Below are 27,840 nucleotides of genomic sequence, written 5' to 3' on the forward strand. Positions count from 1 at the left end.
AGGCAAATCCATAGTGACAGAAAATAGATTAAGTGGCTGCCAGGGGTTGGAGGAGGAGAGAACGAGGAGTGACTGCTAATGGGTATAGGGTATCTCTTTGGGGTGATGAAAATGTTCAAGAGTTAGACGGTGGTGATGGTTGCAAACTGTGTGAATATATTAAAAACTATTGAATTATATATTTTAAATGGGTGAGTTGAATAATAAATGAATTACATCTCAGTTAAGTTTTTAAAAATCCATAAAGTTTATACCGAGAGGCAAAAGAATAGCCAACTCAATATGGAAGGAAAAGAATAAAGTTCGAGGACTGACACTATCTGACTTCACGATGCATTATAAAGATATAAGAATCAAGACAATGTAGTATCAATGAAATAACAAACAACTAGATCAATGGAACAGAATAGAGAACCCGGAAATAGACCCACATAAATACAGTCAACTGATATTTGACAAAGGAGCAAAGACAATACTGGTGGCTCAGACGGTAAAGAATCTGTCTGCAATGCGGGGAGACCCAGGTTCAATCCCTGAGTCAGGAAAGATCCCCTGGAGAAGGGAGTGTCTACCCACTCCAGTATTCTTGCCTGGAGAATTCCATGGACAGAGGCTACAGTCCATGGGGATCACAAAGGCTTGGACACAACTGAGTGACTAACACGAAAACAACACAAGGAAAAAGTATTTTCAATGGAGTTAGAGCAACTGTATATCCACAAGCAAAAAAAAATGAACCTAGACACGGATCTCACACCCTTCACAAAAATTAACTCAGAGTGGATCATCAACCTAAATGTGAAATGCAAAACTATAAGACTCCTAGAAGAAAACATAGGAAAAGCCTAGATGACTTTGAGCATGGTGATAATGCTTTAAATAAGAACACCAAAGATACAATCCATGATAGAAATAATTGATAAGCTGGATTTGTTAAAATTAAAAACTTCTTCTCTGTGAAAGACACTGTCAAAAGAACATGAGAGAAAATACTTACAAAAGTCACATAGGATGAAGGACTATTACACAAAATACACAACCCTTGAAACTCAACAATAAGAAGATGAACAAACTGATTAAAACTAGACAACAGACGTGAGCAGGCAGCTCACCAGAGAAGGCGAGTAAGCATATGAGCCTCAGCGACCGACCAACAACAACGAAGCATATGAAAATATGTCCAACATCCTATGTCGCTAGAGAATTGCAAATTAAACCAAAAAGGAGATATCACAAGATTCAAAACACTGACAACAGCAAATGCTGGGGAGGCTATGGGAAGCCAGGCGCTCTCACTGCTAGTGGGAAGGCAAAATGGTGCAGTCCGTTTGGGAGACCGTTTGGCAGTTTCTTACAGAATTAAACACACTATTCAACTTCCCTGGTGGTTCAGTGGTTAGGAATCTGCCTGCCAATGTTGAGCACATGGATGCGATCCCTGGTCCAGGAAGATTCTACATGACAAGCGGCAACTAAGTCCATTGATTACAACTACCGAGGCCCCATGTCCAAGCTACTGAAGTCCATGTGCCTAGAGCCTGTGCTCTGCAAGAGAAGCCACTGCAATAAGAGGCCTGTGCACAGCAACCAGAGAATAGCCCCCATTCCCTGCAACTAGAGAAAGACTGCACAGCATCCAAGACCCAGGCAGCCAAAAATAAATGAAAAAAAAACTTTTTAAAGAAAGTGAAATGACATCCCAGAGAATGCTGCTGCTGCTGCTAAGTCGCTTCAGTCGTGTCCGACTCTGTGCGACCCCATAGACGGCAGCCCACCAGGCTCCCCCCGTCCCTGGGATTCTCCAGGCAAGAACACTGGAGTGGGGTGCCATTTCCTTCTCCAATGCATGAAAGTGAAAAGTGAAAGTGAAGTCACTTAGTCGTGTCTGACTCCTAGCGATCCCATGGACTGCAGCCCACCAGGCTCCTCCATCCATGGGATTTTCCAGGCAAGAGTACTGGAGTGGGGTGCCATTGCCTTCTCCGAATAGGAGGCAATATTTTCAAAACCAAAACCTAACAAACTCTTATCAAACAATCCAGCAATCATGCTCCTTGGAATCTACCCAAATGAATTGAAAACTTATATTCATACAAAATTCTGCACAAAGATGTTTGTTGCAGTTTTATTCATAATTACCAAGACTTGAAAGCAACCAAGAGGTCCTTCAGTAGGTAAACGGATAAAAACTTTGGTGCATTCAGACAATGGAAAACTATTCAACACTAAAAAGAAATGAGCTACCAAGTCACGAAGATACATGAAGGTACTTTAAATGTAAACTACAAGTGAAAGAAGCCAATCTACAAAGGCTACATGCTGTATGATCCCAACTATACTACACTCTTAAAAAGGCAAAACTTTGGAGACTAAAGCAATCTATAGTCACCAAGGGAGGGATGGCTGAGCAAGAAGAACACAGAGGGTTCTTGGGGCAGTGAAACTGTTCTGTAAGATACAATGGTGGATATATGTCATTATACAGTGTTCTGTAAGATACAATGGTGGATACATGTCATTATACAGTGTTCTGTAACATACAATGGTGGATACATGTCATTATACAGTGTTCTGTAAGATACAATGGTAGATACATGTCATTATACAGTGCTATAACCCATAGGATATACAATACCAAGAGTGAACCCAAATGCTGACTGTGGACTTTGAGTGATTATGTTGTGTTTATCAAATGTACCACATGAACCACTCAAGTGAGGGACCTTGATAATTCATGTGTGGAGACAGGGTGTATGTGAGAAGTCTCTGCACTCTCTGCTCAGTTATGCTGTGAACTTAAAACTGCTCTTAAAAATCAAGTTTATTAATTACAAAAAAAAAAAAATCCAAGCCAAGAGAAGAGAAGGGCCAAGTTAGTTTATGACTCATTGCTGAATGGCTCATGTGGTACGTAACACTGGACCAGACCCGGTGGCTTTGTGATCTGGTTGTGAGCCTACATCCTAGTATCCCTTCACCTTCCCCATCTCCAGGACCTTGTTTTCAACCACACGGTGCCTTACTTTGGTTTCCCTTTTCCCGAACCACCAGTGTCAGGAGGTCAACCCAGCCAGGAGAGCGTGCTGTGGAAGAACTCTCAGCGAGGGCCCTAATCACAACTGGACCAGCGTATTCTGCGCTCGTGTTGAGTGGACCCACTCTCACCCTGGGAGTCGCCGTCTTCACTGGCCTCTCCCACACGCACTAGAAGACACAATGGCCCTGACTGCAAAGCCTGCTGAGGGCATTCCCGTGAGAACACTCTACATTCACCAGCACCTCATTACTCTTCCTTTAAAACATTTATTTATTTATTTGGTTGCACTGAGTCTTAGTTGTAGCATGTGGAATCTAGTTCCCTGACCAAGGATCAAACCCAGACAGCCTGCATTGGGAGCATGGAGTCTTAGCCACCAGACCACCAGGGAAGTCCCAGCACCTCACTACTCTTGACATAAGTGAATTCTTGACATAAGTGAAGCAAACACCTTAACTCCATCAGATCTGAAAAGAAAACTACTAACTTTTACACAATAGTAAAAAGAACAGGGCAGAGAAAGTATGTGCTTGACTCAAATTTATTAACCTCTCCTTTGGGCACTGGTTCTGACTGTTCTGAGCTAAAAGCAGTGCATCCCGTGTGCTTAAAGAACTTGCCCCAGAACTTGGGCCAGGATGAGAACTGGTGCTTAAACAATAAGGGCTGGCTGGCTAACGGACCATATCATGGGTAGGAACAGACTGAGCTTTCAAGGGTGGGTGGCTCCACGGAGCTGTCAAAAGGCAAGGCTGGAATGAAAAATGGCCTCCGCAATGCACAGCTGTGACGACGTGTGGGGCAAATGCAGGACGAGGTGAGTCAGAGCTACCTGGACATGCACCAGCCTGTCCCTCCATGAGAGCGGGCATCGTGTGCAGGCAGGGAATGGGTGGCAGTGCCCAAGGGGCTGTGTGCTGCCTGCTGCACGACGCCCACCTGGAAGGGCTGGTGGTTTCTTCTTCTCTAAGTCTTTTTTTAAATTGTAGTTAACATACAGATAACATAAAATATAGAAAACATGAAATTTACCATTGTAACCATTTCAAGTGTACAGTTTGGTAGCATCATGCCCATCCACACTGTTGTGCAACCATTACCACCCTCCACCTCCAGAACTTTTTCATCTTCCCAGACAAAATTCTACACCCATTAAATACCAACTCCCCAGTCCCTCCTACCCCTGCCTCTGACCACCACCATCTACTTCCTGTCCCTATGAATCTGATATATCGGACGGGCTGGTGCATGTCCAGGTAGCTACAGTTACCCTAGATAACTATATTAGTGGAGTCGTACAGTATTTGTACTTCCGTGATTGGCAAGTTTCACTTAGCATGATGTGTTCAAGGTTCATCTGAGTTGTAGCATGTGTCAGAATTTCCTTCCTTTTTACAGTTGAATAACATTTCATTGCATGCACAGTCTATACAGACCACATTTGGCTTACCCATTCATCCATCGACAAACATTTGAGTTGCTTCCACTTTTTGCCTGCAGTGAATAATGCTGCTGCAAGCATGAATGCACAAGTATCCGTTCAAGTCTCTGCTTTCTTCTGGATGTTCTCCTGGAGACAGAATTGCTAGATCACATGGTCTCCACTTTAATGTTAGTTACCGTATCATATTTATGTGCTTTGAAAGCTCAGAAGGTCACCAATTTTTTTGTTTTGCTTTTGAAGTGAGCATAGCATAAAATATAAGTTGATTAATAAGTAAATCTCCCCTGAGATCTAGGTTAAAAAAAAAAAAAAAAACAGCCCACCATCATTATTCCATCTTGATGTTAACAGATCATGAGGGGACATCCAAGCCAACTCTCTATTCAGTGTGAGATTCTGCCAGAGGACCCCCATAGCGCATGATCATCTATCCTGAGTGGGAGCACTCCCAGTGACTGGGCACTCACTACCTTAGCAGGCAACTGATTTCACTGCAGGCAGTTTTATCTTCAAGTTCTTTCTGGTGCTGAACAGAAACGTGTGTTCTCCAGTCAGCCTCTAAAAAGGAAGAGTTCTTCTGTGGATTTTCTTGGCACAAGAGAAACCTGGGGAGGGTAGAAAATGCTGTCTTGGTCTCCAAGACTCACAGTCTTACAGTGGAGAGAGTGTTGGCTGATGTAACTGAAGTTACATAACCAACTGAATCATTTAGGGATAGGAGGCAAAAGGAGTAGCAACAGCTACACTGCCAATAGGAACTGAGGGAGGAAGAAATATCAGTGGCTGGTCATTGGCACTCACTCCCTCAGGGACAAAGGTGTGAGTTAGAAACCCCCAAACCTAGGTCTCTAGGCCAAACTCCTTTCTCAAGCCTTGGGCTCCTGTTCCAGAGTGAGTGAGGATGAAGACGGGGTCCTTGTAAAACATCCTCTCCTTCAGTCAGTCCCACGCCTGTCCGTCCTGAGTCTGCCAAGCCCCGGTACTGGTTGCCTGTGGAATCCAACCCTCCTCTCCATCCCCTGGCTCCCTCTGCCAGGAGACCCTCCCCATCCATTATGGGTGGAAACGTGTCCCTCCAAATTCACGAAATTCATATGGAACTCCTTACCCCTCGTATCTGTGAATGTGACCTCATTTGGAAATAAGAGTCGTTGCAGATGTAACTGTTTACGGAGAGGTCATACTGGAGTAGGGTGGGCCCCAATCCAATGAAAAACGGGGACATGTGAAGATGAAGGCAGGTGTTGGGGTGACGCTTCTACAAGCCAGGAACACCAAAGACAGAAGGAACACAGAAGACTGACAGCAAGATACGTGGAGCCAGCGGAAGCAGGGGGCAGTTTCCCCGACAGCTTCCGGAGGAGCCCATCCTGCCGTAGCGTGACCTCAGACTTCCGGTCTCCAGAACTGTGAGAGAAGAACTGGTGTTGTTTGAGTTCCCCAGGCTGTGGGGCTTTGTCATGGCAGCCAGCGCAAACCTGTACACCATTCCTCCCCAGACTCCTTTTGTTGTTCAGTCGCCCAGTCATCTCTGACTCTTTGCGACCCCACGGACTGCAGCTCTCCAGGCTTCCCCGTCCTTCACCATCTCCCGGAGCTTGCTCAAACTCATGTCCTTTGAGTCAGTGATGCATCCAACCGTCTCATCCTCTGTTGTCCCCTTCTCCTCCTGCCTTCAGTCATTTCCAGCATCAGGGTCTTTTCCAGTGAGTCAGCTCTTCGCATCAGGTGGGCAAAGGATTGGAGCTTCTTAGGTAGACTCTAAACTCTGTCTTCAAACTCTCCTGTCCTCCCTTCTGCTGCCCTTTAGCCTCCACACAATCATCAGAAACATCCCTGAGACACAGAGCTGATACTGCCCCTCCTAGAATGAAGGCAGAGCCCAGGGGGGCTGAGATGGCTGCAACCCAGCAACACGTGGAGCACAGGCTTGTCCAGGAGCAAATGGGTGAACGGTGAGTGAGAGCTGGGGGTCACAGGCCTGGGTGTCTCTCACACAGGACAACCAGGAGACACAGTGCAGTCTGGTTTCACCAAGGCATCTGCTAGTAGTATTGTTGTTACCGTTGTTGTTTAAATTAAAAGCACACTTGCCCTTTACTGCCTTAAAGCATTTTGTTAAGTCTCCTTACCCTGGATCTGCTCCCCTCTGTCTGAGAACTGCCCTTTCCACTCAGGCCTCTGCTCCCACCTGACAGCCCCCTGCCCTGGGCCCATCGCCCATATGCCCTACACCCTTGCCCTCGGTCCTCTAGCCATCAGGAACCCGGCCTGTACTCTGAAGGCCGCTGTCTGGGTGCTGAGAGTGGAGGCCTCTGCTCCAGGCTGCTGGGGCTCTCTCAACTGCCGCTTCGGGCCTCCAACAAGCCCCAGGCAGGGCCCTTCCCATCCTTGGGGTCCACTACAGTTTGCCAGCTCACCCCATCCTCCTTCGGCAGTAACAGCACCCCTGCCCCAGGCCCTTTCAGTCCACTACCTCACTGGACCCTCCAGCCTGGGCCCTGACTGGGGGGCTGGGTTAAGATACCTGGGGTCTCCAGCTCATCGCCGCTGCAGCGAGTTCCCAGTGAACCGTCTGTGGTAGAGCCGCCCTGAGCCCCACTCCCTCCTGCTGCACTGCACACACTGCTGGCTCCTGCCCTCCCCAGACCAGGCCGTGATGTCAGCCTCCTGGTGGAATCTGGCCTCGGTCAGCGGAGGAAACAGTAGTGACGAGGACCACGCAAGCATCTAGCGAGAGACCGACCTGCACGCGGGTCCCCGGCCCCCAAACACAGCAATTCACAGACTCCTCACCACCTCCTTGAAAGGCGGACACTACTCTTATCTCTGTGTTCCAGGTGAGGACCTGTGGGTCACACAGCTTGAATGTGGCGTGGCGCGGGTCCCGGCCCGGGCAGTGACAGCGAGCTCTGTGTGCCCGTCCACACTAAGGATCACATGGCCCACGTGGACCTGCTCAGAGGCTGCGTTTTAACACGTGGCGATGCCTTCATCTGCAGAAGGAGCGCCTGAAATGGTGAAAAGGTGGGCCCAGTGGGAGGATGAGGGAAGAAAGACCTCTGAGCAGGGGTCTAGCCCACTGCACCCGCCCCCCACTTCCTCAGCCACAGTGGGAAGGATGATGGAGCAGCTGAGTGACTCAATCAGGTCCTCGTTTGGGCTAACTGGGGTCAGTAGGGAGGGCGGGATGAGTGAGGGAGATGGGAGGAGGTGGAGCCTACTAAAGTGAGGCAGAGGGGGTAAAGAGGGAGCCCTCCAAATGCCCATCGATGCCTGGAAGATGGCCTGGCAGCTGGGGGTGCTGGACAACACCTGTCCCATGAGATTCTGAGGCCCACAGACGTGGTGTAGAGCCTTCAGGCCCTCTCACTGGACCCACGGTCTGCTGCTGAGGGGCCTGGTAGACCCGACAACATCTGCTCTTGGACCAGAAGGCTGAGGCTCTGCTTCTCCTAGTTCATGTACGGGAGATCCACTCGAGAAGCTGCCGAACCAGCACCTGCACTCAGCCACCAGCCCAGCTCCCTCTGAAATCAGCACAGTTAGGTTCACTCACAGACTGGTTTGGTCTAGAGCAAGCGCTGTTTGGATCTTATCCAAATCAGACACAGGCCAGGGCGGAGAGGAGCTGAATTAATACACATCAGCCAAGAGCTAGTAAGCCAAGGCTGCAATCCCAGCACCCACATCTGGGGTGCGAGTCTGGAACTTGCTCAGTGATGCTGGGCTCTGGCTCAGACAGTGGCAATGCCTTCTTTCCTCCCTACACATGGGGGCAGAGCAAGGAGAACTCTAAGCAACAAGTATTTATTGAGCATCTGAGTGCTAGACACTGCGCTGAATGAGGGGGACATAGCTCACAACCCAGACTGCCAAGGGTCAACCCACAGAGCTTAGATTTTCACCTGCATGCCATCCTTATGTCCCAGGTACCCAGGGTCCCAACTTTCAGATTCTTACCCACAATCCAGCCTTAAATCCAGGTTCAGAGGGCCTCTGCCCTACTGTGTGGGAAAATAAACCCACCAAGAGCCAGCAATAGTGATAGTGAGAAGTTATAAGTGTCATGTACTTTTCTAAGTGCTAACTTTTCTAAGTTCATTTAATTCTAAAGGAAATCAGTCCTGAACATTCATTGGAAGGACTGGTGTTGAAGCTGAAACTCCAATACTTTGGCCACCTGATGCGAAGAGCTGACTCATTTGAAAAGACCCTGTTTCTGGGAAAGATTGAAGGTGGGAGGAGAAGGGGATGACAGAGGATGAGATGGTTGGATGGCACCACTGACTCAATGGACATGAGTTTGAGTGAACTGGAGTTGGTGATGGACAGGGAGGCCTGGCGTGTTGCAGTCCGGGGGTTGGAAAGAGTCGGACACAACTGAGCAACTGAACTGACTGAACTGAATCCTTGGAATAACCCAGTGAAACAAATATTACCATTGATTCCGTTTTCCAGTGGAGAACATGGAGGGACAGAAGGCTACAGTAACTCACCTTGCACGTCAGTAACTGGCAAGGGGACCACTTACTGGCTGTGTGCGTCTTACCTCCCCCACCACCTCTCACTTTCCCCACGATCCCACCCCAATCTCAAGTCCCTACTGTATGTTTCCTTTATTCTTCCCTCTGCCCTGCCACGAGCAAGCACGCAGTGAGCCCAGGATGCAGTCAAGGCTGCATCCTTGACTTGAGAAACAGGCTGGGCTCTAGGGTCAGCTCCCTGCCCTCCCTGCCAACTCCCCACCTGGATGACCTTGTGAGATGTGTGAGATGCTTGCCCAGCAGGGGACTGCAGTCAAAGAGAGGACGATGAAAGAGTGTGCTGAGAGCAGGACCATCTTTGCACAGGATTTAGGACCATCTTTGTACAGATTGCATGTCTGTTTCTTCTTAGCCATCCTAGGATGTAACTAAGGCAGGTGGTCATGATGTCATCCCCATCTCTCAGGTGAGAAAATCCAGGGTTGGGGAAGCAGGGGCTTTACCCAAAGCGGTCCTGGATGCCCCTCCATCCCTACCTCTTACTCCAGCCAGAGCAATTCTCCAAACCCCAGGTTTCCAAGGGAAGGTGAGGGCCTTCCCACACAGACACAGGGCACAAGGGACTATGCCTGTTCCAATATGTATAAATGTAACTGACACAGAACCATTACTAGACTTTACAAGCAGCCCCCTTTACTTGAGAAGGGCATGAGAAAGAATCTCCTTCAGCTTTCTCATCCCTCCATGGGAACTAGCAAGCAACCAGCTCTGCAAACCCTACACCCTGGGCTCAGCACCATAAAGAACTCCAGGGGAAGCAGCTAGAAATCTGAAAAGGGGAGGGGAGGAGGCAGATATAGAGCTAGAACATCTTGGTCCAGAGGGCCCTGCCTCTGAGACTGCCAGCCTTGAGCTGCATTCTGAGATAGCCAACCCCAAGTTCAGGCTCTGTGCCAGCGCATTAAAAAAAAAAAAAAAAAGAGTTCTGAAGACTAAATTGACAGGAAGATCCCAGCCCAGTAACTGCATGTGATTACAGCTGGGCTCCTGGACAAAAGAACTTCTCTGTTTCCCAAGGGAAGAGCTGGAGGATGGTTTTACACTGGGGCTGTGGAAGGGTCGCAGGGTCAGAGCAGCCTGGAGACCAAGCAGTGTCTCAAGGGTCAGCCCTGAGACCCAGCAGTGATGGTTTTGGCCCAGCAGAGACCCCAACAGAGGCAGCAGGATCAGGATAGGAAGTAAGGCACTTCCCCACCACATCCCTTCTAATCACCATCATTAACCTATTCTAGAAACCCGAGGGCTTCAACCCCAGGCTCCCTGGCTCGCCCACACCACCAATCAGCAAACCAGCAGGCAGCACATGTCTAAGAGATATCCAGTTAACCAGCTTTCGCAGGAGAGAGGGCGGGGGAAGGGGGCCCTGGTTCTAGAACAGTTTTTCCCACTTGAACACACTGTAATGAGTTATTTTACCGACAGACCCTTGTCACACATATGCACACATGCGGATGTGTGTGGGGGTAGGAGTTGTGGAAATGGCATCCCGGCTTAGCTCTTCATTGAGCTAGCCGAAGAAGTGACCAGAAGTCCCAGGTCTTAGTCCCCATTCTGCTACTATGACGTTGTCACTTAAACTTCTTTAGTCTCAACTTTTGCATCTATAAAATGGGAGAATTGCTTACTCTCTTCTTCAGTCCCTGAAAACAGGGGGTTTTCAGGGAGAGGATCTGATTTAGAGACTGCTGTTTTCTGACCTAATAATCTTTCTTCCCTTATGACTTAGAAACCTGGGTGACTTACCTACCTGAAAAAATTACATTGCTAAGTCAGCCTTACAGACGGAGGTGGCTAACAGGATATATGTAGCAGTTTTCTGGGGGGTTCACACAGTGTTAGTTGCTCCGTTGTGTCCGACTCTTTGAGACCCCAAGGACTGTAGCCCACCAGGCTCCTCTGTCCATGGAATTCTCTGGGCAAGAATACTGGAGTGGGTAGCCATTTCCTTCTCCAGGGGATCTTCTCAACCCAAGGATTGAACCCAGGTCTCTCATATTGCAGGCAGATTCTTTACCATCTGAACCACCAGGGAAGCCCAGGGGTTCACATAAAAGCTCATGAAGAGTCACATCAGGTGGAGCTGCAGTAGCCATCTTGGGCCATGAAGATGGTAAGGATGGTGGAATGGTGTGATAAAAATCCCATATAACTGTGACTATTTCATGCTGGCCCCAAACTGCCTATTTTTTGGCTTTCTTTACTGGAAAAAAATATTTTTTTGAAATTGCTTAAGACAGCACTCCCCAACCTGTTTGGCACCAGAGACCAGTTTCATGCAAGACAGTTTTTCCACAGACCAGGGGTAGGGGGCATGATTTTGGGATGATTCAAGCACATTAAATTTATTGTGCACTTTATTTCTATGATTATTACATCAGCTCCATCTCAGCTCATTGGGCATTAGATCCTGGAGATTGGGGACCCCTGATTTAAGCCACTATTGTTTATGATCTCTATTGCTAACTTCGTTTTCTAAGTGATAGAGGACCCAGATGCATTTACACTAATAACCTATTCATCCAGCATCCTACATCAACTTTATGAAAGTCCACGAGAGTCACAAACCTAGAATCAATGGAGAAACCTCAAAACACTAGATCTGATGAAATAAAATTGAGGAGAACCAAATGATGGGAGAAAGGAGCTGCCATCAGCACAAGAAGAGCGTAGGCAGAAGCAGCAAGTAGACGCTGGGGCCACAGGGAGGGCCTCACAGAGAGGGCAGAAAGCAAAGGGGGACAGCGGACACCCTGCTGGCCTCCGCCCTGGAGCAAATGGCCACACGGTGTCAGGTTCCCAGGGCGCCTCTGTACTTCACCGGAGGCAGCCATGGTAAGAACAGTTTTCCAGAACATTTGAGTTATGAGGGGCTCTGTCGAGTAAGCCAATTTTTAAATCACAGCAAGTCTTAGTTCCAGTAAGAGCTCGTATCAAGGTCAGCACTGCTGCTGACTGGCTGAGGGCACGTCCACTAACCTTGTCAGGTCTTTCTCCTTATTTATAAACTGGGGATAATCACGGACACTATTCAGAGTTGTTGTGGACTACAGATAATGTTTATTAAACTACACACTTTGCACAACACTTGCCACATAGTAAATGCTCAGTAAACAGCTCAACAAACTAATGGGCTTCCCAGGTGGCTCTACTGGTAAAGAACCCACCTGCCAATGTGGGAGATGGAAGAGATGCAGGCTCGATCCCTGAGTCGGGAGGATCCCTGGAGGAGGGCGCGGCAAGCCACTCAGTATCCCTGCCTGGAGAATCCCATGGACAGGGGAGCCTGGTGGGCTGCAGTCCATACGGTCACAAAGAGTCAGACATGACTGAAGTGACTGAGTACACAGACTAATACATACTCTACACAGTAAAGGGCAATTATAATGAAATCATTAAAGGATCCCATATACTTTATTAACTCAGGCAACTACTTTCATTTTATATATATATGAAACACTTTCAGCAGAATATAGGTTGGGCTTGTGATTGGGACTGCTGCTGCTGCTGCTAAGTCGCTTCAGTCGTGTCCGACTCTGTGCAACCCCATAGATGGCAACCCACCAGGCCCCTCCATCCCTGGGATTCTCCAGGCAAGAACACTGGAGTGGGTTACCATTTCCTCCTCCAATGCATGAACGTGAAAAGTGAAAGTGAAGTCGCTCAGTCGTGTCCGACTCCTAGTGACCCCGTGGACTGCAGCCTACCAGGCTCCTCCATCCATGGGATTTTCCAGGCAAGAGTACTGGAGTGGGTTTCCATTGCCTTCTCAACAATCGCAAACGGCTACCCTCTTCTCCCATCTTTCTTCCCACTTGCTCCCAATCTCTTGGTCCTTAAACGAACACACCAACTGACATGTCTGTTAAGGGGACGTACATCTCAGTCAAAGGCTTTTGAACAGCAGGGCAGGAAGCGGTGGACTATGGAAGCGCTTCCCTAACACCGAGGGCCAAGGATTTTAAATTGTATGTGCATGACCCCTTCCCCACCGTCACTGGAAGTACCTGTGGGCAAAGCATGTATGTCGTATACCCTCCCATCCTCCAGGTGCCATATGGGGCTTCGTCCAGAGTAGTGGCCAGTCTGTGTTCCCTGAGAGAGTGACTGTCCTCGTCCAGATCGTTAGCACTCCACTCTGTACCCAAAAGCACAGAGACAGCACCCCCTCTCTGTCTCCAGATCTGAGGAGAGCCACCCTCAGAAGAGCCCAAGCACAGCTGACTAGGCCAGGAGGTTGGACAGGCATTTGGGAATTAAAAGGCCAGTGTTCCATGTACAATCGGAGAAGAGAGAGATGCTAGCTCCACCATTTGGGGCAGGTGCCTTTACATTTCTGAGAGTTTGTGGGTGAACCAGCTCAACCCATTCCCCTTTTGACCAGTTCTCCAGTCACTAACTATGGTCTGAAAGAATTAGCCACGAATTAGGTTTCAGGCCGGAGACGGCAATGGCACCCCACTCCAGTACTCTTGCCTGGAAAATCCCATGGATGGAGGAGCCTGGTGGGCTGCAGTCCATGGGGTCACTAGGAGTCGGACACGACTGAGTGACTTTGCTTTCACTTTTCACTTTCATACATTGGAGAAGGAGATGGCAACCCACTCCAGTGTTCTTGCCTGGAGAATCTCAGGGACGGGGGAGCCTGGTGGCTGCCGTCTATGGGGTCACACAGAGTCGGACATGACTGAAGTGACTTAGCATAGCATAGCATAGGTTTCAGGCAATAATAATAATAATAATAAACAATGTAAGTACTGACACTGTTAGGATGACTTGAAGTACCTGTGGCAAGGGGGAAGCTAAGAACAAGCAGACTGATGCAATCTGAAGATAATTATAAGATAATAACATATAAGATATAAGATAATATATTAATATTGTAATATATTATAATTATATTATAATTATATAACAACAATATTATAATATAATGTTATATTAATATGATATGATATGATTGTAATTATTATACATTAATATATTACATATAATATAATAATAATATATAATATTATAATAATAATATAAGGTAATAAGATAATAATAAGATAATTATCTGAAGATAATTCATAAATCTCCAGTTCTCCAGGGCTTCCCTGGTGGCTCAGATGGTAAAGCGTCTGCCTGCAATGCAGGAGTCCCAGGTTCGATCCCTGGGTCGGGAAGGTCCCCTAGAGAAGGAAATAGCAACCCACTCCAGTACTCTTGCCTGGAAAATTCCATGGACGGAGGAGCCTGGTAGGCTACAGTCCTTGGGTTTGCAAAGAGTAGGACACGACTGACTGAGCAACTTCCCTTTTCTTTTTCCAGTCACTAAGAAGGAAAGGCACATGTCATGGTCTTACTTGTAATGGCCTCTTCCAAACACCATGAATTATCTTCAGATTGCATCAGTCTGCTTGCTACTAGCTTCCCCCTTGCCACAGATACTTCAAGTTATCCTAACAGTGTCAATACTTACATTGTTTATTATTTTTATTATTATTGCCTGAAACCTAATCCTTGGCTAATTCTTTCAGACCATAGTTAAACAGACGCTCCATTTTATTAAACTCTGCTCGGCTATCAGATTTTCATTAGACTAGTCTTTGCTTTCTAGTGACTAAAGGGAGAAATAGGAAAATCAGGAAAAGAAAAAAGTATAAAAAACAGAGGTAACTTTATGGGTGGACCAGTGGCACAGACTCCGCGTTCCCAGCGCAGGGGCCTGGGTTCAAGCCCTGGTCAGATCCCACATGCCACACTAAGGGTTCATGTGCCACAACTAAAGGTCCCACGCGCTGAAAGTAAGGCCCAGTGCAGCCAAATACAGTAAATAAATAAATACGTATTTTAGAAAGCCACAAAGAAAAATGCTACCTGGGAGGTATTATAAAACTTGCAGACATGGCGAGTGAACGGGTGCCCCTTCCCTCTCCTCTCCCTCACAAAATGAGAGAGCAGGAGTTGAAACATTGTAACGAGCAGGACATCTACGGGCACAGCTTCTTCTTCCACAGATGAAGCCCAGTTTGAACAGCTGGCTTGAGGAGGGAGGGCAAACCGGTGAGGCGCTGTGCTGTAGCAATGGGAGGAGAGGAACATACACCAAGGAGGCAGGTGCGAGGGCTGAGAAGGCTCTGGAGGGCCCCTCAGGGAACCAGAAGAGGCTTCCAGCCTCTCCACGAGTGAAGAGCTTGCCAGGAAGCAAGGGTGGATGGGTGGGCAGTGTTCTCCAAGCGTGTGGCTCCTCAGCCCAGGGAGAAGAACCATCCAGGAAAGTATGGCCTTGGGCAATAAGTAGCAGCAACAATCATATTAGCCAAGGTGTTAATTGTGTCCCACCTCCCTGGGCCTTGGTTTCTTCATCTGTACCATGGGAGGAGGGGCTAGAAGATTTCCAAGGCTACTTGCTGGTTCTGACCATGGGCGAGTTCATTCTGAGCCTGAGAAGAAATCCTCCTAGCCCTGCTTCCTGAGGAGAGGGCTCTGTGTGCCCTCTGCCTGGCACGGGTGACCCCGGGCCCTTGTGTGCCCTCTGCCTGGCACGGGCGACCCCGGGCCCTTGTGTGCCCTCTGCCTCGCACAGGCAACCCTGGGACCTTGCCCAGTTGAGGATGTGGGGCTGCTGGCCTTCTGGTATCTGGGCAGGGGTTGTAGTGGGCTGGGAGGGGGAGGCAGGGCCTCTTCTGTCCTTTGCTCACCTCTGCCTCCTCCTCCCGGGTCAGCCCCCTCCTCACCACCCCACCCCACCCTCTGGCTTGACAGTGGTTGCCAAGGGGGGAGGCTGAGGCAGGAAGGGCAGGAGCGGCCCTGGTGAGTAGTGGTGCCGCCCACTGCCCACCCACAACCTCCTCAGAGGCCAGGAGTCAGGAGACTCTGAGCAGGAGTAAAACCAAAGACAGAGGTTCCAGCTCAGAGGGCACTGGACACACACACACAGACGTGCACACCCACAGGTGTACACATGCACGCGCACAGCTATGCCTCCACTAATACATGCTCATACGCCCACACACTCACATCTATACACACACTCACATCCACACACTCACACACACATTCACACACACACATCCACACACACTCACACACATACATACACACACTCACATCTATACACACACACACATCCACACACACACACACATCCATACAATCTCACACACATACACACACACTCACACACACACACTCACACACGTACACACACACCCATAAACACACATATCATATCCACACACACTCACACATACATTCTCACACATATATCCATACACACTCACGCACATATTCACACCCACACACACATACTCACATCCACACACATCCACACACACACACATACTCACATCCACACACACACACACTCATGCACACACACACATCCACACACACTCACACATCCATACACACTCACACACATACATTCTCACACACATATCCATACACACTCACACACATATTCACACCCACACACACATACTCACTTACATACACACACATCCACACACACACACATACTCACATCCACACACACACACACTCATGCACACACACATCCATACACACTCACACATCCATACACACTCACATACATACATTCTCACACACACACACACTCACTTCCACACACTCACACACACACACTCTAGGCTTAACAACAAGGATACTTCTTCCCCCTTCCTTTACCCCTTCCCCCTCCCAGAAAGAATCCATCTGGCTCTGCAGGGGCGGCCACAGACCTTCAGACCATCTGGAAACAGCAGCCCGGAAGAGCCGGCCAGATTGGAGGTAAAGACAGCCAGGGTCAGGGGAAGGGACGGGGGAGAACAAGGAAGCTGCCAGATTATAGTCAAAATGCCCTGTTCATCCCCCTCCAATCTGCCACCCCTCAAATGCCCCCCAAGCCCTCTCGCCTGCCTGGGCAGCTCGCCCCAACTCCAGCTTCCTTCCTGCTCGCGCACCCGCTCCTGCCCCATTGACACCAGCGCCAACTCTGGCGACATCCAGAAACAGCCACACAGAGTCTAATTTTAGCTCCAATCTTCCCTGGCCATGCTTGTGTGGTTTCTAATTATTTTATTCCCAAGATTTACTTTGATGGATAGTTATACATTTTCCAATTTACTGTACAGTGTCGTGTAAAGTGCCCTTTAAAAAAAAGAAGTGTGGATTAGTCCGTGCTGTTAATTTCCCCAGTTCTAAGGAGAAATCTGCAGATAATCACCCACCCTCGAAGCTCTGATTCAATCCCCATTTCCTTTAATACTAATAAAACGGACAGTTCATTTATAAGAAGTTCCCTAAAAGAGGGTATTGAAAAACATTATATTTCTTTTAAAGTTGTTAAAGGGCATAAATCCATTACTCAGATAGAGATCGCTTAATAATTTAATGCCTTTGGCTTGGCATTGTTCCCGGAATATTTTCACTTTATCTGTCTTTATTTTCAGGTTGGAACAAATTGAGGAATAATCAGCTCTGTTGGCGGGAAGTGTCCAAGAGTCCATAGCAGGGAGTGGGGGGAAATGGGAGGCTGGGAGAAAAGGGGAGGGCTGGTGGGGGGAGGGCGGTTGGGGGGAGGGCGTTCAGCCCCCGAGACTGTCTGTCTCCCGCACAGGCCTTCAGTCTGGGGAGCTGCCCTGCCCGCTGCGGCTGAGGGCCAGCCCTGCTGCTCCAGCCTTCCCTTCGGGCCTCCACGTGGTGGGGCATGTGTCCTGCACTGCAGCCTGCCCAGCTCTGCCTCCCGGAAGCAGGGAGCAGCCTGGGAGGCTCTCACCCCCACAGCCTCCCTCCACCCAGCCAGGCAAGCAGATGGGAGGGTCCACAGACAGAGTCTTTCTGCAAAGGGGATTAGTTTGCATTTTCTAAATAAAATCATTTACATGATGTATTAACCCAACCCCGTAATTAAAATCATTAACGTTTCTTTGTGCAGATTAGCAATAAAGAGAAACTCAGGGCAGGAATCAACATTCCTTCTCACAGGCTCATCAAACAACTCCCCCCTGAAGAAGGCTTGGAAGCCTCCTCCCCCGCCTCCTCACCACGGAGCCCTGCGGGTCCCCTAGTCAAGGACCCTCGGCTGACTCACTGTACAAGTGCTCCGGGAATGTCTGCCCGACCCCGCCAGAAGCCGCACGGAGTGGGAACCAAAACATTGGGAAAGCAACCCTGGACTGGATAGCAAGTTAGCTGAGCTTAAACCATGACTCTCTGACTCTCTGGTTAAATTTCTGTGTATTCCTTCTCCCCTCTGGTCCTCAGTTTCCCCCTTAAAATTAAACCAAATTGACTAAAGTGATGCTTCAGGACTCTTCCTAGTTTCCCAGCACCGTGGCAGGTGTGCTGTCTCTGTGGGTGGGACAGAGTTTGGCCATGGCTGGTACTCATAACATGTTTGCTGAAGGGAATTGAAGTGAACCCGCCAGACCAGTGAGGGGATGGGCGTGGGGGAAGATGGGGACATCACCACATCCAGTGCAGGGACGTGAGCTGCCAGTGGGTCCCTGCCAGAGGCCAGCCTGAGACCAGCACCATGGAGCCGTCACCCCCGGCCACACTAGGGTGTGCCACCTCCACAGGCCCTGCCCACAGAGTGACCTCATCTAGACTCAGGGCAAAGAGGGAGAGTTAAGGAAGGCTGCCAGGGGTCGCAGAGCCAGGGGACCTGACATGCAGGAGCCCCACCTGGAGGAGGCTCATTACACACAGTGAGGGATGCCAACAGTCATATCAAAGAATCCTAAGAGCTGCTGGAAGAGGGGAAGGGGCGAATGTCATAGTGTTGCAGGAAAAAGTGGGGCATGAGAGGATGGTTACATCCCAGGTCTCAGGTGAGTCCCTGGGACAGGCCACCAAGTGTGGGTTCTTGGTTTCACACAGGAAAGAATCCAAGAGTGAGCCACAGTAAAGACGATGAAGATTTATTTAGAGATAGAGATATACATCCCACAGACATACATTCCATAAGGACATTCCAAAGGTCTGTGTAGTCAAAGCTATGGTTTTTCCAGTAGTCATGTATGTATATGAGAGTTGAACCATAAAGAAGGCTGATCATCAAAGAATTGATGCTTTTAAACTGTGGTGTTGGAGAAGACTCTTGAGAGTCCCTTGGATGGCAAGGAGATTCAACCAGTCAATCCTAAAGGAAATTAGTCCTGAATATTCATTGGAAGGACTGATGCTGAAGCTGAAACTCCAATACTTTGGCCACCTGATGTGAAGAACTGACTCACTGGAAAAGACCCTAACACTGGGAAAGGTTGAGGGCAAGAGGAGAAAGGAGAGACAGAGGATGAGACGGTTGGATGGCATCACTGACTCAATGGACATGAGTTTGAGCAAACTCCGGGAGATGGTGAAGGACAGGGAAGCCTGGCGTGCTGCAGTCCATGGGGTCACAAAGAGTCGGACGCGACTGAGTGACTGAACAACAACATTCCATAGATGGAACGTGATCTGTCTCAGAAACGGAGAATGGCCCCGGAAGGAACACACTCCACAGAGGGAGTATAAAGCATCTCAAAAGGGAATAGGCCCCCAAATATTGGGTGGTTAGTTTTTATGGGCTAGGTAATTTCATAGGCTAATGCCTGGGATTATTATTCCAGTTGTCTTGAAGAGGGGTGGGGATTGCCAGGAACGGGCACCACCCACTTTCTGGCCTTACATGGCTAGCCTTAGAACTGTCATGGCACTGTTAAGCATGTCATTTAGCCTGTTGATCTGTAATAAGGCAGTTTAAAGTCTAGTTGAAGTTGACTCATCTGCCATCTAAGACCTGGCTGGTTCTAAACAGTTAATGGTGTGTCCTCAACAGCTATGCCATTTTTTTAAAGGTTGTTCCTCTTCCTATCTCAGTAGCGGTCAAGCCATGCCCCTACGGCGGGGGGGGGGGGGCGGGGGGGTGGGGGAATTGGACCCGGGGAAAATATACTGCTGCTGTGGTTACAATGCCTGCAGTGCAGGCGATCTGGGTTTGATCCCTGGGTCGGGAAGATCCCCTGGAGGAGGGTATAGCAACCCATTCCAGTATTCTTGCTTAGAGAATCCCATGGCCAGAGGAGCCTGGCGGGCTATAGTCCATAGAGTTGCACAGAGTTGGACACGATTGAACTGTAAGCGCAGCAGCAGTGGTTACAGTCCCTGATGCAATGCCCATGATGGCATGAGCACGAGAGCCTCATATTCATGCCATCCCAATGCTTCTGGTACCAGCAGGAGTTAGCTCTCTTCTCTTTCCAGGGTGATGTTCTGGAAGGAGGATGCTTTAGGATGGGATAGCCATGAGTTCAAATCTCAGCTCCATGGTTCACTAGCTGTGTGACTCTGAACAAGTTACAGAGAATCTCTCGATTGGTCTTCCTACATGAAGAGTGAGCAAAACCTAACTCGGAATGATCAGGAGACTTAAGTGAGGTAAAAAGTGTGAAAATACCTACCATGGTACATGGGACAGGAGCCTCCATAAAGATCACACAGTGTGGCAGGTTAAAATGGATACAAATTCTTTGATATTTCTTTTGTCAAGAGGGGGTCTAATCCCCTTGAATATGAACTGGCCTTACTGATGGCCAATGCAATGTGGTCAAATGACATCCTGTGACCACCAAGGACGGATCATAAGAAGCTTTGAGGCTTCCATGTGGGTCTCTTGGGGCAGTCTCCTGAGCCCAGAGCCAGCCCTAGGAAGCACAGCTACCCCGAGATGCCCCACCAGCGTGGTCACATGGAGCCCAACCTTCCAGCCCACCCTGATATTGAATAGTGTGCCCCCAATTTCATGTTTAGCTGAAACCTGTGAATGTGACTTTATTTGGAAATAGAGTAATTACAGACTTAATCAAGTTAAGCCGAGGTCATATTGGATCAGGGTGGGCCCTAAACCCAGTATGACTGGCATCCTTATAAGAAGAGGGTACCCAGGGGAGAGGCCCATGTGAACATGGAGGCAGAGACTCAAGTGATGCATCTATAGCCAAGAAATGCCAAGGGCTGCTGGCAACCACCAGAGGCCAGAAGCAAACAAGGATCCCTCCCAGGACTCCCCTGGTGGTCCAGTGGTTACGACTCCATGTTCCTTATGCAGGAGGCAGAGCTTCAGTCCCTAGTTGGAGAACTAAGATCCCACATACCACATGGTGCGGCCTCGAAGAATAAATCATTTTAAAAATTAAAAAAGAAGAATCCGTCCTTAGGGCCTTCAGAGGGAGAATATACCTACTGATACCTTGATTTCAAACTTCTAGATGCCATACATACATGTGAAACCATCTCGGACACCATATAGACCAGCCCATCTTGTAGCCAAGTACCACAGTATGACCTCAGTCGATGTCACATGGAGCAGAGAAATCAATCAGCTGAGTTCCATCCAAATTCCTGACCCACAAAATCATGAGATAAAAATAAAATGGACGGTTGTTTTAAGTTAAGTTTTGGGGGTAAATAATTTGGTGAGAGGTTGGAAATTAATTTTGCAGCCATGATTGGAAACACACTAAGTCAGTGGCTGAACTGAAACTAACTTTCCATTCTACCATCTTTCTCCCAGGGAGAGTGAGAGTAAAAGTTGCTCAGCTGTGTCCAATTCTTTGTGACCCCATGGACTATACAGTCCATGGAATTCTCCAGGCCAGAATACTGGAGTGGGTGGCCTTTCCCTTCTCCAGGGGATCTTCCCAACCCAAGGATCGAACACAGGTCTCCCACATTGCAGGTGGATTCTTTACCAGGTGAGCCACAAGGGAAGCCCAAGAATACTGGAGTGGGTAGCCTAGGCTTCTCCAGTGGATCTTCCCAACCCAGGAATTGAACTGGGGTCTCCTGCATTGCAGGCGGATACTTTACCAACTGAGCTATCAAGGAAGTCCATGCTTTCTCCCAATCATGAACCAATTACAATTTCAGTTTCACATATCTCTCAAATCTTATCCCAGTACCCCAGTAAAGATGTAAAATAAATTGAGAACAGGTAAATGCTGTTATCATTTGTACATCACCACCACTCCCCACCCTAGCTGACTGGTTGGGTGTAGGGGGTATAAACAATGGCACAATAATAAACACAACCAAGGCAGGTGGGCAAAGAGGTGAGACAGGAGGTAGGGGCAGTGGGGAATGCTAAATGGGAAAGAAAAACAGATTGTGAAAGAGTTTGAATGCCAGGATGGAAGCTCTAATACAGAGAAGCTCTAACAAAGACAAAACCCCCTTCCTTCCCTTCCTCGATCCCCATGGATATTCTAATGGGAAGATAACTGCACTGGGAAGAGCTAGTGCTATTTCACCACCTACATTAGCAGTCTTGTCCTAGCTGGCTGGATGCCACCTGCCTTCCCCAGTACTTTCTAGAGTTAAGGATACTTGTTAAACACTCATCTGTACTCAGAAGCCCAGGCACAACCAAATGGACAGCTTTGAAAATCAAGGTCTAGGTGTCGTCTTCCAAAGAGTCTTCATGGTTTCTGGGAGAGGCTGATGTTCACCTGTGCTTCTTCCATAAAGGGAAATGTTAATTATCTCAACAACTGCAGAGAGAAGGAAGGATGCTTGTGGGCTCAGAAGGAACAGAAGTCCATTTATTGAACTTGCCACCTTGGAGCTCCCACGTGGGGTTAGCTTTTCCTTTGAGAATTGTTGCATCAGTGTCATCCACCTTGGTCATTGTCTCCATTCTACTGCTTTTAATAGCAATCTGTGCCAGTGAGGGTCCCTTCCATGTGTCAGTTTCCAGGGCCATTGATCACAATACATGAGTCTCAGTGGAATTGCTTCCAGAGGTTTAGAGTGTACTACCTCTCTCTCCCAATTCGAATGTTACCCAGATCTCAAAATCCAGTAAAAATCTCTTCTTCCTGGAGTTTCCTGCAACTCCACTAAGCCACAGCAAACTGGTCTTTCCTTAAGCTTACAGCAGTTTACTATATACGGCAGCAAATCATTTTGTAAAAACTGCATTTTCTTAAAACTTTTTCTTACAACTACCTAAATATATTTTTAATTTATGATTCTAATAAAAAGGAAGACACAACAAAGTTAGAAAAAATTAAAAAAGAAACATATACATGATGAAAATTAGGTCTCTGTCCAATCCTAACCCATCTTCTTCCTCATAAAAAAAAAGTCTGTGAAGTTTTTTTGTTAAGTCTTCCGGAAATACTTTATGCCTGCTAATACATATCAGTTTAGTTCAGTAACTCAGTCGTGTCCAACTCTTTGGAATCCCATGGACTGCAGCACACCAGGCTTCCCTTTCCATCACCAACTCCCGGAGCTTGCTCAAACTCATGTCCATCGAGTCGGTGATGTCATCCAACCATCTCATCCTCTGTCATCCCCTTCTCCTCCCGCCTTCAATCTTTCCCAGCATCAGGGTCTTTTCAAATGAGTCAGCTCTTCGCATCAGGTGGATATAGACGTATACATATGTTTATTTACCTGCTAAAATAATAGTTAGTAGTACCTCATATACTTTTTCCACATCTTGGTTTTTCATGATGGGCTGAGCCTTGTATGTGACCTCATACAAGTTTGGCTTGGTGAATTACCCATGTGTGCTTGAGGAGCATATGCATTCTCAAGTGCTGAGCACAGGGTTCCGCATATGGCCACTACATCAAGCATGTTGATTAACTTTTAAGCATGTTGATTAATTTTTTCAAGTCTTCCATTAGGTTATTAACTTTTTGGTCCATTTTATCAACTATTGAGAGAAGTGTGCTTAAATCTTCCACTTATAAGGGTGAACTTATTCATTTGTCCTTATACTTCTGTCTTTTTAAATACAATTTTAAAAGTTTTTTTTTTTTTTACTTTCCCTTTCTGATATTTCATTGTTAGTATAAAGAAATGCAACAGATTTCTGTACGTTACCCTTGTATTCTGCCACCTTGCTGAATTCATCTATCAGTTCTAGTAATTTCTAGTAGTGGAATCTTTAGGGTTTTCTCTATGCAGTATCACGTCATCTGCATATAATGACAATTTTACCTCTTCTCTTCCAATTTGGATACCTTTTATTTCTTTTTCTTGTCTGATTGCTCTGACTAGGCCCTCCAATACTATGTTGAATAGAACATGGTGAGAGTGGGATCCTTGTTCTTGTTCCAGATTTCAGTGGGAAAGCTTTCAGCTTTTTATCATTGTATATTATGTTGGCTGTGGTTTTGTCATAAATAGCTTTTATTATGCTGAGATAAGTTCCCTCTGTACCCATTTTGATAAGAGCTTTTATACTGAATGGATACTGAATTTTATCAAATGCTTTTTCTGCATCTATTGAGGTGATCGTATGGTTTTTGTTCTTTCTTTTGTCGATATGGTGTATCACATTGATTGGCGTATGTTGAACCATCCCTGTGACCCTGGGATGAATCCAACTTGATTGCAGCATATGATATTTTCACAAGTTTTTGGATTTGGTTTGCTAATATTTTGTTGAGAATTTTTGCATCTATATTCATATAATGATTCCATTTTTATTTGGTTCAAAACCAGGCAAATTTAAATGATTAGGATGAAAACATAGTTGGCAAAAGAAAACCAAGGAAAGTATTACCACAAAATAAGGCTAGCAGTTACCTCTCAGGAGTTCCTAGGGTTTCTTGACATGGATGGTGGTTTCTTGGGTGTTTGCATTGTAATTATGTGTTAAACTGCATGTACAAATTTTAAGAAATTTTTATGTGATTAATTATGTTTAAGAGTAAAAAAATTAAAAAAAAAAAGAATGGAATAAATGAGGAAGAAAGTACCTCAAGCATCTTTTCTCATGAAGCTGCTAAAGGATGCATTCCATCCAAACAAGGGAGCATACCAAGAAGGAAGAAGATATTAGATTCAGGAAATAGGACTTCAAACAGGAAAGGGTAAGGGACTCCTTGGAGAAGGCAATGGCACCCCACTCCAGTACTCTTGCCTGGAAAATCCCATGGACGGAGGAGCCTGGTGGGCTGCAGTCCACAGGGTCGCTAAGAGTCAGACATGACTGAGCGATTTCACTTTCACTTTTCACTTTCATGCATTGGAGGACATGGCAACCCACTCCAGTGTTCTTGCCTGGAGAATCCCAGGGACAGGGGAGCCTAGTGGGCTGCCGTCTATGGGGTTGCACAGAGTCGAACACGACTGAAGTGACTTAGCAGCAGCAGCAAGGGACTCCTTAAAGAGATGGTGCATGAGGATCCCAGAATTATAGCTGTGTATCGGAGAGCAACCAGACAAGAATGGAACAGGTCCAGTGTTTGCCAAGAAATTTCTATAAGGAGATGAAATTGACAGTGAAAGTCATTCAGTCATGTCTGACTCTTTGGGACCCCATGGACTATACAGTCCACGGAATTCTCCAGGCCATAGTACTGGAGTAGGTAGCCTTTTCCTTCTCCAGGGGATCTTCCCAACCCAGGGTTTGAACCCAGGTATCCCAATTGCAGGCAGATTCTTTACCAACTGAGCCACAAGGGAAATTGATAGATTACTATTTTATTTGTTTATTTTGAAGGACTGGAAAGGTATTTATTCAACTAAGGGAACATTCTGGGCTGAGTTAATGATAAATACACAGAAAACTAAGCAAACAAACGCATAAACAAAACCAAAGACAATTATTAACTCCAGAGAAAACTAAAAAGTTGTGCCAAAAGGGAATCATATATTACATAGCTCAGGTGCAACCAGCATGCATCACCACAATAATATAAACAGTGTATATTGATCTAACCACAGTTATGAACTAAGCATGGGGCTAGGGGAAATATGTGTCCCACTGTTGCTCTAGGGTAGAGAGAGCTACATCATCCTCTTCTATAATGAAAGTCAATAAATAATGATGTTTAAAATTAAAAAATGAAAAAGTAGTGATATACGCATATTACTTATTATTGTTTTTTAATTGCTAAGCCGTGCCCAACTCTTTGCAACCCCATGAACTGTAGCACCCCAGGCTCCTCTGTCCTAACCTCTTCATGGATCACACCTTTTCGTGGGGAAGGGGATGGCATAACTTAGTGAAGCTAGGAGCCATTCTGTGCAGGGCCACTCAAGACCTATGGGTCATAGTGAAGAGTTCTGACAAAATGTGGTCCACTGGAGATGGAAATGGCAAACCCCATGGACAGTATGAAAAGGCAGAAAGACATGATGCCAGAAGATGAGCTCCAGGTCAGAAGGCATCCAATATGCTACTGGGGAAGAGCAGAGGGCAATTACTAATAGCTCCGGTAAGAATGAAATGCCTGGGCCAAAGCAGGAGCTTCTTTCTTGACACTCGGTTGTGGATGTGTCTGGTAGTGAAAGTAAAGTCCAATATTGGAAAGAACAATATTGCATAGGAACTTGCAATGTTAAGTCCATGAATCAAGGTAAATTGGAGATGGTCAAGTAGGAAATGGCAAGACATCTTAGGAATCAGTGAACTGAAATGGACAGGAATGGGAGAATTTAATTCAGATGACTATTATAACCACGATTGCGGGCAAGAATCCCTTAGGAGAAATGGAGTAGCCATCAGAGTCAACAAAAGAGTCCAAAATGAAGTACTTGGGTGCAGTCTCAAGAAGGACAGACAGATCTCAGCTCATTTCCAAGGCAGACGATTCAGCATCACAGTAACCTAAGTCTATGCCTCAACCAACTATACCTAAGAAGCTGAAATTGAACGGTTCTATGAAGACCTACAAGTCCTTCTAGAACTAACACCAAAGGAAAGAAAAAAGCATATTACTTAGAGACAGGTAAATTAAAATTTAAAAAGAAATACAGCAGAAAAAGGAAAGAAGGGTTTGTCTCTGGAAAATGAGGTAGTATGGGGAGAGGACTGTTATTTTTTTTAAGAAGTCATTGAACTAGTTGATTCTTTTAAACTCTGAATATACAGAGTTTGATAAAATTAAAATGCAGGATGGAACACCATGTCTCACATGAGGATGTGCATTAAAAGCATTATCAGGTACCTCCACTCCCCCAGACTCTGTCCGGCCATCTCTGCCTCAGGACTCCCCTCAACCATGGTCGGGGCCATGACTGAGTCAGAGATGCAGGGTGCCAGGCTGAGCTGACTCTGAGCACAGATAGGACAGTCTTAAAAGAACAGCTGCTGCTGCTGCTAAGTCGCTTCAGTCATGACTGACTCTGTGTGAGTCAGTTGGCATAGACGGCAGCCCACCAGGCTCCCCTGTCCCTGGGATTCTCCAGGCAAGAACACTGGAGTGGGTTACCATTTCCTTCTCCAATGCATGAAAGTGAAAAGTGAAAGTGAAAGAGAATTCGCTCAGTTGTGTCTGACTCTTAGTGACTCCATGGACTGCAGCCTGCCAGGCTCCTCTGTCCATGGGATTTTCCAGGCAAGAGTACTGGAGTGGGGTGCCATTGCCTTCTCGGAAAAGAACAGCAATATACTCAGTATACCAAAATTACACCGTGAGGAGTAGGTTTATCCTAAGGCTGAAGGCCAAAATTGCCTCACAGGAGGGGCTCTATCAATATGTTACATCATATCAAGATGTTAAGTAAGAAACACATCCTGTAATTTTCATACACAGCTAAAAGATATTTTATAGAATTCAACCATCATTTCTAATAAAACTTTCAGAATAACAGACAGCATCAATATTTAAACTAAACTATAATTAATTTCTCCAAATTTCAAACATATAAAGATGCCTACTATATCATGTTATCAAAATCATTAATAAAAATATAATTAACATTGTCTTGAAAGTTCTTGTCAAAAAAAAGAGATAAAGACAGCATAAGGGAAATAACTACTGAAATGGAAGAGACAAAAATATTGCTTGTATATGATGTGACTATATACCTAGAAAATT

General features: G+C 46.8%; 1 protein-coding gene and 1 long non-coding RNA gene across 2 annotated transcripts in view; one reads left to right on the forward strand and one right to left on the reverse strand.

Annotated features, from left to right (window-relative positions):
* The window catches only part of LOC147346240 (uncharacterized), a 244,910-nt gene that overhangs the window by 44,157 nt on the left and 172,913 nt on the right, over positions 1-27,840 (reverse strand). The window lies entirely within an intron of this gene.
* Positions 15,840-18,310, forward strand: LOC147346241 (uncharacterized). The gene is made up of 2 exons (XR_015154038.1): positions 15,840-16,801; positions 17,631-18,310. It is a non-coding gene; the product is annotated as an uncharacterized LOC147346241 (long non-coding RNA).

This window comes from Bos grunniens, chromosome 24 (assembly GCF_055505025.1).
Source record: "Bos grunniens cultivar Pamir isolate PY7600 chromosome 24, Bosgru_T2T1.0, whole genome shotgun sequence".
NCBI classification, from domain to species: domain Eukaryota; kingdom Metazoa; phylum Chordata; class Mammalia; order Artiodactyla; family Bovidae; genus Bos; species Bos grunniens.